Source organism: Mesocricetus auratus, unplaced genomic scaffold, assembly GCF_017639785.1.
Source record: "Mesocricetus auratus isolate SY011 unplaced genomic scaffold, BCM_Maur_2.0 Super-Scaffold_100007, whole genome shotgun sequence".
Classification (NCBI taxonomy): Eukaryota; Metazoa; Chordata; class Mammalia; order Rodentia; family Cricetidae; genus Mesocricetus; species Mesocricetus auratus.
This window is the reverse complement of record NW_024429191.1, coordinates 28,159,814-28,169,884: the sequence shown is the minus strand read 5'-3', so window position 1 is coordinate 28,169,884 and position 10,071 is coordinate 28,159,814.

Sequence of the window (10,071 nt, the reverse complement as noted above, 5' to 3'; positions counted from 1 at the left end):
AGATTTTATAAAAAATAATTTTAGTACATGAATTCATTAGGGTAGAACTATCATAGATTTTCTTGGACCAAACAAGAGTTTTGTAAATAACCCCTGTCCTTATAGAGAAGTTGGTAGGTTTTTATGAGAAGCAGGAGGAAAATAGGATCGCAGTGTGAGCGAAGACAGTTACTTTGAGTTGGTAGGCAGAATAGCATTGGAACTGCATCTCATTCTTTGTTAATTTTACCATTTCTTCATAGATTTACTTCTCTCTTGGAAGAAATAAATAGAGCGCACATGGCTGGCCCAATTAAATGATTGGAGAAAGATAACAGTCTTTCCTATCTATTTTTTCCTTTTAGTCATCCAATCCACCTTTTAAAGAAAATTGGCTAACTTCTCCTTAGAGGAAGACAGGGAAATGATTTTCCCATTAGATGTGATTGAGTGTCATATTCTTCTTTCTAAAAGGAATACAGAAGTGAAATGTGTACTGTGCTCAAGGCAAAGAAATCACCACAAGCGTCTTTGTGGGAACATTGTGGGTTACAGTCTCAGCAGCATGAACTGGGGTTACCTGCTTTGAAATTTCTTTCTGGTTTACTTTTATTCAAGGAAAGTTCATGCTGACCCCTCTTTCTCCTAGTTAGGAGGGCTGTAAATGGTGAAAGGGAATGAGATGGCAACAGATGAGCAGTGCTTCAGTCCTTAAGCCTTTGGAGGCTTGAGTTATTCACGGACAGTGGTGGCAGGCTGTGGGGTTTGAAGGCACTGTGTAGGTTCTGCCCACAGTGCTTGACACATGTTAATTTTGAATCATACTCTACTGGTTTCCTGTGCCTGCAAGAGATTCATAGATTCATCAGTTCTAATGTTTCTAATTTAGTTCAAGCTTTCCTAGATGAACACCACATTGGTGACACTTAGTACAACTAGAACAAATGAAAATGATTTAATTAGAGTTGATTGTATGTTATTTGGAACAAACTTTGCTGAGATTAAAGATCATGGTACTGGCTATTGGCAGTGATGGTGACTTTGATTGTTGCTATGGAAATGAGCAATGCTTTTTACTTTCTTTCCAAAGTGGTGAATAACTTAACAGGCATAATCCTCATGAAAGTTACGAGAAAATACAGTTCAGATCTTCAACTGAAGTGAAATTACTCACTGATGTTCCCAATGTCTGTGCTCTGAAATCCATGAGTGCCATTTTACCAACAATATGTTTCCCAAATATGACTCATAAGTTGTGGTTGAATATAGGAGGGTACTGAGACAGTTATTTCCTGGGAGACAGTGGATCCCTGATGATCTTGTTATCCTCTCCTTAGAACTTTATTACAGCCCAGAACTTTCTCCCTTCCTTCATCTGTTTCCATTTTCTCTCTTCTGCTCTTGGTGTCAGACTTGTTTTTTAGAGTTTGATGATGTTAGCAACTACCCTGGGTCCCTGATCCTTTGTATCTTACAAGTGTTTTCCCTTGATAAATTATGATAAAACATGACACAAACCTTTCCACTTTCAACTATTTTTAAGTGTACAATGCAGGACATTGATCATATTCATAATATTATGTAACCACCAGAACTATTTATTTCTGATTTTCTGGTGTTATTTTGGTGATGACATTTGTAATGTCACAGCTAACTCATCTAGAACAGGCTTTGGGGGCCCCTTGACTGACTTCTTATTGCGTGGCGACAAAAGAATACAGTGGTTTCTCACTGTTGAGATAGTTATTGTTCTATGAAATTTCCATGCATGCTGAATCATTGTTCCTAGGGGAAGATGCAGTTAGATGATTCTTGGGAACTTCCCATCATAATATTTTCATAAACTGAATGAAGATCATGTAACCTGATTTCATGTGTTCTGGTTTAAATAGTGTCTTCTCTAATATATACTACTGATTCCTTAATGTTAAAATTCATGACCAAGAAAATGTAATTCACGTCTAAACAAAGACTATCCAATGCACACATATTCTCCATGAGGCTATCACAGTTTTGTTGAGCTTAGGAACACAAGACAACGTTTCTATGACCCTGTTGGGGGCTACTTTAAACAATAGAATCATCAGAAAGGCACAACAATGCAAAAGTATTAACGTACTTATCTTCAGTGTGGAGCTAAAATAAGAAACAGAGTCTCAGAGATCCACAGACAAGCGCTGTTCTTAGCACCAGAGTCTTGTGAAAGAAAGGGAGGAAAGATGAGCCAGGGGGGTCATGATAGGGTAACCCACAGAGACAGCTGACCCGGGCTCACATGAGCTCATGGACACTGGACCAACAGTCAGGGAGCCTGCATGAGACCGACCTAGGCCCTCTGCATGTGTGTGACTATCATATAGCTTGGTCTCTTAGTAAGGCTTCTAACAGTGAGAGCAGGACCTCTCCCTGGTGCTTAGCTAGCTTTTGGTAACCTGTTCCCCATGCTGGATTACCTGGCCCTGACTAAACATGAGGGGAGGAGCTGGGTCCTGCCTCAACTTGATGTGTCAGGCTTTGGGCAAGCTCATGGGAGGCCTGTTCATTTCTGAATGGAGATGGAGGAGGGGTGGATTGGGAAGTGGGGGTAGATCGAAGTAGGAAGTTATAGAAGGAGAGCAGGGAGGGGAAATTGGTTGGTATATGAAATAAATAAAAATGTTATTAAAACTAAAAGAAAACCGAGCCTCTGCCTACTTAGCTTCTCTAAGCATCTATGATGACTGTTGAGCCAACATTAACTGAGTCGGGGGCTACAAATACAGTTTAGTGAGTTTACTGGTGGCCAGTGTCTTAGTTTTATACATGAGCTGATGGAATAGTCCTTGTTGGATGTCACACAATTTCCCACTGGAAATGGGAAGGAAACCTTGGCACTTCTGCCTGTTGGGTTGCAGCTCAGTGCTCCTTTGAACCAAATGACCACTGAGTGCAGTTGTTGGTTTGTTTAAGGTAACTCAGGGCCTTGTACTTTCTGAAACTCTATTCCATTCCTATGATCTCCTTCAGGGGAGTTTCTTCTCATATGTTATCTCAGTCCCGTAATTTAGCACAATCTGTGGCAGATAAACGGTCAATAAAGCTTGGGCATAGAGAGAAGCCATGAGTGAAATTGAGGTCCTTTTAAGATTTCTGTAACTATACAATGATCAGACACACAGCAGTATAACCTTCTGTGAAAGGCCAGAAGAACTAAGAGGTGGCCATTATTGTTAAGGAAGTTGCATCTTGAGATACATGGGTCTGGTCATGTGCTTGGGAAGGTAACCTTAATACAGGCACAAGACTAGTAATCTCTCTGTGATTCAGTTGCCTTCATCTGTAACCTGGAGGTGAGAGCAGGTGTCACTAGATGGTCATGAGTAATACATAGGCAGGAAGCCATTGATTAACAGAGGAGCCTGTTGTAAGTATTAGGACTGATCTGATAACTCAGAGTGGAGACAGGGGGAGAGATTTGAGAAAGCATCTAGAGGGACAAAGGTCCCAGTGTGGTTATGAGAGACATCCAAGGTTTCCTGGAGTGGAGTGCTAACTGGTGGATTAAAAGGTCAAGGATGGAGATGTGTCTGTTATGCTTATGAAGGACATTTAGGGAAATGTACCTGATCAGGTGGTTGAGGCTTTGTCAGACAGAGGTTTAAAGTTCATTTGTGACTGCACTTGGGATTACAGCCTGTACCCCAAGGCATGAAATTCAGCCTCAAGAAGTCAATTAAAACAGCTGAATTAGTAGTAAAAAGAACTAAAAGATTTGTCTAATGTGGCCACATTGGGAAGAAGGACAAAGTGACCAGTGACACATCCAGTCCATCTTCAGGGTCTGGAAGTGAGGTTAACATATATACTGAGGCAGGGGATTACAGCTAAGGAGTCCCCAGTGCAGGATGGACTCGCGCAGTATTGACCCACCACTGTCTGTATATGGTTGTAACTCTGTCCCTAAGAGAAGAGTTCATGCTCTGGAAGGCCCAGCTTTTCTTCTCCCATCATGAGACTCCTCCCCAGGAACGTGGGGATACTTTCAATGTCCTCTGTTTTAACAGCCTGACAGTTGCCATGTCTCTTCAGAATATATTCATCTCTGCTAGGCTGGTGAAGGGAGGTGGGCCTGCTTCTGAGCCTCCCTAGCTACCACGGGGGAAAGCTTACAAGTTGTCTCCTCTGGGGGAAAAGCACAGCATGAGTTTTATCTCTTCTGAATGCAAAGAGGAGTTTTCCTAAAAGAATGCCCTGGGTTTTGAGGTTGCTGTCTGGGTAAGGAGTGATCTGGCCATTTCAAAGGGAATATTCAGCTATCAGGGATTTCTGCTCCCTTCTGCTTCCTCCCTGCCTTTGTTCCCCTCCAAACACTTCATTGCAGGCTTAGGAGGAGGTTCAGAAATAGGCTCGAGGTGCAAGGCAGAGATCCAAGGCCAGGCAGATACTATTCCCTCAGCAGATGCTCTGAATCTCAAGGATGCTGCAAAGATGTTGCCTCACCTGCTGAGTTGGTTCCAAGGATTCACACCTACACAGTCAAAGCATTGGTATGCACACATCAGCCTTCCTGAATCTCTGCAGCTGGAAGTACACTGGGGATGGCATCTTTGAAATGGGTCAATCCATCAATGTTTCTGGAACATTCTTCCCTAATCCTTTGTATACGTTCTGTATGGATCCTTTCTCACTGTGGCTCTGCAGATGCATCAAGTTTCTGATGGTGTCATCTGTCACAGCAGAAGGCTGGTGTTTCATATGGGCCTTTTAAAATCTGTGTTTTATTTATTTTTCTATTTTTGGTTTGTTTCTTTTGGGTCAGTGAGCAGGGGTGTAAGCTGAAGGAGAGAATACCTCATGTTGTCACTTATATCCATCTCTCCCCTGGACCATGGCATGTTAAACACTAAAAGGAAGGGAGAAGATCCTGTTTAGTTTATTTATCTGACTCTATGTAGGATAAGCTAGAGGGAAGTCATAAAGCAAGGCTGGGAGGAGCATCTGCTACACTGAGCACCAGGTTCTACACACAGAGCGGGATTCACAAACTGAGCCCTTAGCTCCCAGGGGAGTGGTGGGGATTTTGTAAAGTGCCTAAGCATTCACAGCAGGGTACATTGAATGTTTTAATAGAAGTGGAAGAGAGGAGGCAAACAGCCCCATTCACATTTCATTGATGTATTTGTTAATCAGCTGTGTGGTTTTGGTATGAAGGTGTTACCAAAATATTTTTCTAGTTCGTCTTTTTCATATTGTAATACTCACAAGCTGGAAGGCATCTGCTTTCTTCCCTTCTAATGCTTTAGCACCAAAGTCATGAATGAAAACTGGGTCAGTTTAGAATTTCTCATTAATAACAAGCCCAAGAATTGGGATGGAAGTCTATCACCTCCCACCTGAAGTCACTTTTTTTTCCCCATGTGTGCTCCATACAAGTTATTGGGACAGTGTTCACTCTGTGAGGAGGAAGGAAAAGGAGAGATATCTGCCTTTAGTAGAGTGTGCTGCCTGGCTGATCAGGAGATTGGTCAAGCTTTTCTCTTATGTTTCAACAGACCAGGTAGTCATCTGATGCTCAACCCAGGGGCCAGAGCAAGCTAGAGTAGGATGTCTCTTTTGACTCTCGTCACCCCTATGGCATTTGGTCTATTTCTCCAACTTTGGTACAGTTGCATGCTTTTTTGTTAATAAAGTAGAGCAACAAACTCCCTCTAAGGACTTAGTGCACAAACATAAGAGTTTTAATACAGACCAGACTCAGGCAAATCTCCAATGAGAGCCATAGGAAAACGGGCCATCTGATGCTGGATGAAATGCCTGGCTCTGGAACTGCTGTGACTTCTTTTGTCACCACCACACAGAGAAGGCTTTCATGTCTGTGGTCAGGACAGAGGGAGGAGCTCAGGGTTTGGATTCTATTTTGATTTCCTCTCTGTTGCTGTGATAAACACCATGACCAATGGCAACGTAGGGACAGAAGGGTTAACTTCAGCGTTCCCCTGCAGGTCAAGGTCCATCATTACCGGAAGTCAAGTTCAGAAACTCAGCAGGAGCTGGAACAAAAATCATGGAGAAATGCTGCTTGCTGATTACTGGCTCACTCAGCTAGCTTTCTTAGTCAACCCAGACAGCTAAGGTGTGCCTCTCACAGTAGGTTGGGCCCTTTAAAATCACTCATCAGTGCAGATAATCTCTCATAGACATGGTCATAAGTCTTGTGAAGATAACTCTTCAGTTGAGGTTCTCTCCTCTCAGGTCACTCTAGATTGTATCGAGTTGACAATAGAAACTCACCAGGACAGGGTACCATATTTTTCTGTTTTCTTTTATTTTTTTAATTGAAAATAGATTATTTGCCAGGTGGTGGTGGCACACACTATTAATGCCAGCACTTGGGAGGCAGAGGCAGGTGGATGTCTATGAATCTGAGGCCAGTCTGATCTAGAGATCGAGTTCCAGAACAGTTAGGACTATACAGAGAAACCTGATCTCCAATAAAATAAAATAAAACAGCCAAACAAAAAGAAAAAGAAAATAGATTCTTCTCTCATGCAATACATCCCAACCACAGTTTTCCTTCCCTCCATTCCTCCCAGCTCCCCCTCCTTCCACCTCCCCTCTTCCACCTCCATTTCCTGTTAGAAAAGAGTGGACCTCTAAGAGACCACAAGGAAACAGAACAAAACCATATACAATAAAAAGGTGAAAGCACTCATATCATGACTGGACAAGACAACCCGATAGGAAGAAGAGAGCCTCAAGAGCAGGTAAAGGAGTCAGAGATACACCCATTCCTATTTTTAGGAGTCTCAAGCTTATAGCCATAACATATATGCAGAGGACTGGTCCATGCCCATGCAGGTTCCAGGATTGCTGTTTCATTCTCTGAGCCCACGTAATGCCTGGTAAAAGATGGTGACAATGAGATTGCACTCTGAGGTTCAGCTGATCTACTATTCTCATGGAAAAATGTTTGCCAGGTCAGCACACTTGAAATTTATTTTTACAGATAGAGAAGCAGTGGTTGACTCAATGGGTGTGTTGTCTAGTCTTATGTCAATTTCACATAAGCTAGAGTTATCTGAAAGGAGGGAACCTCAAGTGAGAAAATGCCCTCATAAGATCTGGCAGGAAGGCATTTTCCTAATTAGTGACTTATGGAGAAGGACCCAGCCCATTGCGGGTGGTACCTTGCCTGGGCTGATAAGAAAATAAGGTTGAGAAAGCCACAGGGATCAAGCCAGTAAGCAGCACTCTTCATGACCTCTGATCAGCTCCAGTCTCCAGGTTCCTGCCCTTCATGAGTTCCTGTCCTCACTGCTTTTGATGATGAACTGTTACATGGAACTGTGAGAGAAATAAATCCTTTCCTCTCCAAGTTGCTTTTTGCTCATAGTGTTTTGACACAGCAATAGAAACCCTAACTATGACACTGGGTTCTTCAAAGATGAATTGAGATGGAGATCTTGGGTGCTGGGTACCAGGCTAGGAGTACTTCATGTGCTCACTGAAAGTGATTGTGGTAGGTATCACCACAGTCATTCGTGACTTCTAAGATTCTACCTTTCCTTGGCTGTCACAGCAAACACCAGCAATCTTTCCCAGGCCTATGTAAACAAGGAGTCCATGTTGGACCAGTTCTCAGGGGGTTACGATAAGAAATGTGGCTCAAATTTCAAGTTGAGACAAACCGGGATATCTAGTCAATACTTGCTGCTGCTCTCTTTCTGGGCCCAGACAGGCCTTTCCTCTTGAGTAGGAACATTTTGTACAAAACCCTACAACATCGCATTCTGCAGTCCTGTGGCATTTTCACCCGGTGCCAGGTGCTACCTGGCAGGTGGCTTTGATTGACAAGATTACTAATCCACTGTAATCATATTTTCATAATTAGTCCCTGCGAGGCCATGCTGACTGCTCTTGCCCAAGTAAACTCCTGCCTGCCTCAGACTGTTTCTACCAACTGTCACCTCCCCAAGGGGGCCTATCAGTCTAGCACCCATGGCTGTTGCTCAGAATTGCTTATGAATTCTTCCTGGTGTCCCCCTCCTCCTGTGTTTGGTTCTTGACTGCTACGAATCCTTGCTTGATTAAAAGTTATAGTTACTAACTAAAGATGAGACTAAATAGTAGGAATGGCTCTGTGTTTTCCATTTTCTTGGTCACGCACTGCCTGTCCTTGTCTGCACTTCCTTCTTTCATATACTTTCCTTCTCCCAAATCCCTGTGGCCAGGGAGAGGGAAAACTTCAAAGGCATTTCTGAATAAAAGAACACACAGTGGCTATTAATAATTTAGCAGGCCAAGTTTTGGCAGGCATGGGGGCCTTCCCCTGATTGCCATGCTATATAGACCACAAGAATAGCGTGGGTGGAGGCTGCACCTGCCTGCCCACACCAACCACTTTGACCACCGGTGGCTTGTGAACCCTGGGCTCCTTTTCTGCACTCAGGCCTGGGGCCACGCATCTTGGTGACAATATTCTTGCTGCTCGATTGAGCCCTTCATCTTGTTTAATCCTTGCAACAGCCTTAAGAGCCAGAGCCTAACCACTCTGCTCCTGTAACAGAGGGGATGAGCCAATACGTAGACAAGTTAGATGACTTGTCCAAGGTCTCTAACCCAGAAGGTAGCAGATGTTGGACTTGAGCCCAGATCCTGAGTCTATGGTGCTGATGCTCCTATTTACCATGCATTCTCTGCTGAGTGTGAATTAGAGATGAGAGGAGTTGGTAGGGGCAAGAGGAGGTTGGCCATGATTTTGATGATAGTTAAGAGCTATCTTCATGGAAGAAAGGGTGTAAGAGACAGGGGACATGGGATGTTTCTATTCCTTTTGGTAAACAGAGACAGGACATACATTTTCTTGGAGCCCCAAGTGGAAACTGCTGGAGATCAGGAGTGAAGAGGCAGAAGGAGAATGTTTATATTGCAGAAAATGTCACAAAAAGTTTTTTTGGTACTGTACTTATTTTAGAAACTAATCATACAAAATAACAGGTTTCATTATACATGCATGCATACATACATACACACATACATACATGTTACTTCAATCACATTCATTTACCCTATTACTCTGTCTTGCTCTCCCCCTTCTGCTGGCCTCCTTTCTCTTCTCAAACAGTTTCTCTTTGACTTCATTGTCTTTTAAAAATCTAGATTCTGCATATGAGACAAATATGCAGTATTCATCTGATTCTGGCTTGCTTTTGCTTAACATGATGATCTCCAGTTCCCATTCATTTTCCCCAAAATATAGTTTATTTTCTTGATGTCTAATGGAGACTCCATTGCTCTCTTCATCTCCTGGTAGGTGACTTGATTTTGTGACTTGACCACTGTAGATCAGTATGGCAATTAGTGTGTGTTGCAGGCAACTCTATTGTATGCTGTGTTTGATTCTTCTGGGTCATTCAGGAGTGATGGTACTGTCATTCTAGTAAGACCCAGGCTTAGACATCTTTATTGTTTATTTTATACAAAGTTTCCATCCTATCTGTTATGAATTTTAAAATGAAACTATATTGCTGTGAGACTGTGTCTCCTAGAAATATCAGCGTCTATACCCACAAAATCTCACTAACAGGCCGGGAAGTGGTGATACATGCCTTTAATCTCAGCACTCAGGAGGCAGTGGCAGGTAGATCTCTGCGAGTTCAGGGTCAGCCTGGTCTACAGAGCAAGTTCCAGGATAGTCTCCAAGGCTACAGAGAAACTCAGTCTCAAAAACTAAAACCAAACCAAACCAAACCAACAAAATACTGTCACCAACATGACTGGTTGAATTTGAGCTGAGCAAGGACTACACCAATGGACATGCCAAACTGGACAGAGAAAAACCCACAAGGCCTTAACCTTACACAAAGAACTACAGGCAACTGAGTAAATCTGGGAGCAGGAGATGAGGTCATTCTCAGGCAAGAGCACAGCAATAGATTCTCCAGTGCCAAATAGACAGTTCTGAGAACATACATACAAGTAGCATTATATAGACTCAACAAGTTATTTTGTGAATATATACATATTATATATAAATGTATGTATACAATAACACTAATAAATAGGCCATCAATTTGAAGGAGAGTGGAAGGAGGTCAATGGGAGGATTTGGAG